General features: G+C 43.9%; 1 pseudogene; it reads left to right on the top strand.

Annotated features, from left to right (window-relative positions):
• Positions 1 to 362: 362 nt before the first annotated feature.
• LOC102967760 lies at positions 363 to 884 on the top strand (annotated as a pseudogene).
• Positions 885 to 2,116: the final 1,232 nt, after the last annotated feature.

Genomic DNA, 2,116 nt, shown 5'->3' with positions numbered 1-2,116 from the left:
GTAATTGTATTTTTAATTCTTTATGGTAATCATGCCCCAGATTAAAAAATTTTTAAGTATGGGGCCATCTGGGTGGCTCAGTCAGTTGAGTGTCCAACTCTTGACTTTGGCTTAGGTCTTGATATCACGGTTCTTCATGGGATCGAGCAGCATGTTGGGCTCTACACTGACAGCGTGGAACCTGCTTGGGATTCTGTCTCCCCCTCTCTCTGCCCCTCCCATGCTTACATGCATTCTCTCTCTCTCTCAGAATAAAATTTAAAAAACTTAAGTATGAAAAGGCTTTAAAAAACCCCATACAGTATCCATGTCCCTCACCTCCAAATCCCACTCTTTAAAAGCAAGCACTTTAGGCAGACGCTGACGCCCTGGAATCACCCGTGCGGCTCAGCCATGGTCAACCCCACCATGTTCTTTGACATAGCCGTGGACGGCGAGCCTTTGGGCCACGTCTCCTTCGACTTGTTTGAAGACAAAGTCCCCCAAACAGCAGAGAACTTCCGTGCTCTGAGCACTGGGGAGAAAGGATTTGGTTACAGAGTTCCTGCTTTCACAGGATCATCTCGGGATTTATGTGCCAAGGTGGTGACTTCACACGCCATAATGGCACCGGAGGCAAGTCCATCTACGGGGAGAAGTTTGACGATGAGAATTTCATCCTGAACCACACAGGTCCTGGCATCCTGTCCATGGCATGACCCAACACGAACGGTTCCCAGTTTTTCATCTGCACCACCAAGACCGAGTGTTTGGACGGCAAGCACGTGGTGTTTGGCAAGGTGAAGGAGGGCACAAACATCGTGGAAGCCGTGGAGCCCTTTGAGTCCCGGAATGGCAAGACCAGCAGGAAGATCACCAATGCTGACTGTGGACAAATCCAATAAATTTGACTCGTGTTTTATCTTAACTACCAGACCATTCCTTCTGTAGCTCGGGAGTGCGCCCCTCCGCCCCCATGTGCTCGAAATCTAGAGTCGCTGTGCTCCCGCCGCAGTTCTATGGGTCCCGTGTCCTCCTTACTCCCCTCTAAGTTTAGCTGGATTGCAGAGTGAAGTTTATGATCATGAAATAAAGGCTAAACAACAACAACAAAGCAACCACTTTAAATTGTTAGATTTTGTCCTCTGTATTTACCTTTGTATCTCTATATATTTATTGCTTTCTCTTAATTCATCAATTCTAAGAATTTTCTGTGTTTATAGCAAATAATAATTTTTGCCCTCTTACATAGTTTGTCCACCTCTTTTTTTCAATATGGTACAACCACAACATAATTTTTTAGTTAAATTCATGTAGTATTTCCGTTAGTATATTCAAGTATTTTTCTTCAGTGGACCAAGTAGTGCCCCACTCCCCCACCAGGAGTTGTTTCATGGTTTCATTTGCTTGTCATTCTTCAATCCTCTTTGTCTTTTCCAAATGATTTTTTAGTTCAATCTTTCTGCAACTCTCAAGAGTCAATGTTCACATCCAGGTTTGATACTCAAAACCAAACCAAACAAACCTTTTCTCTCCTCTTGTTCATTACTTAGTTTTTCTGTCCTACCTTCTTAGAGATTTCCTAGACTTATTTTCCATGTCTCCTAGGGGTATCTTTAATTCTGCTATAATATTTTTAGTCTTCCAGAATTCCTCATTTGTTCTCAAGATTTAAAAAAAATAGGATCCAATTCTTTGGTTGTGGTTGTGAAATCTTGTACATCTGAAAATCTCTTCTCTGCAGTTTGTTTTTCCCCTGCTTCTCCCCCTTCCCTGACACCTTTTAAGCTCATGGCAGGGCTGGGTGGGTTAGAGGTGAGGGTTTTTTCTCATTCAGGAAGGGGTGTCCCTTGACCTCTTGGTGACCCTAGGTTTCCCATTCATGTGTAAGCATGGACATTCAGAGGCTCACTGAAAACTCCCTGTGAGTAGTGGGTCTTACTGACCCACTTACTGACAAGCTTCACTGTAGGTCAGTAGTGTGTTCATTTGTCACTCTTTATTGGTCTCCTCCAGGAGTAGTTATCTACAGGTTGTTTCTCTGGACCAGTTTTTCAGGGGAGACCTGGATTCTTATTGCGTTCACTTCTGGAATCACCCATACCTTTCTTGGTACCTGGTATCTCCTTTTCCTGAG

The sequence above is a fragment of the Panthera tigris genome, chromosome A1 (genome assembly GCF_018350195.1).
Source record: "Panthera tigris isolate Pti1 chromosome A1, P.tigris_Pti1_mat1.1, whole genome shotgun sequence".
NCBI classification, from domain to species: Eukaryota; Metazoa; Chordata; class Mammalia; order Carnivora; family Felidae; genus Panthera; species Panthera tigris.
The sequence above is the reverse complement of the archived record's forward strand: the minus strand, read 5'-3'. Positions and strand labels throughout refer to the sequence as shown.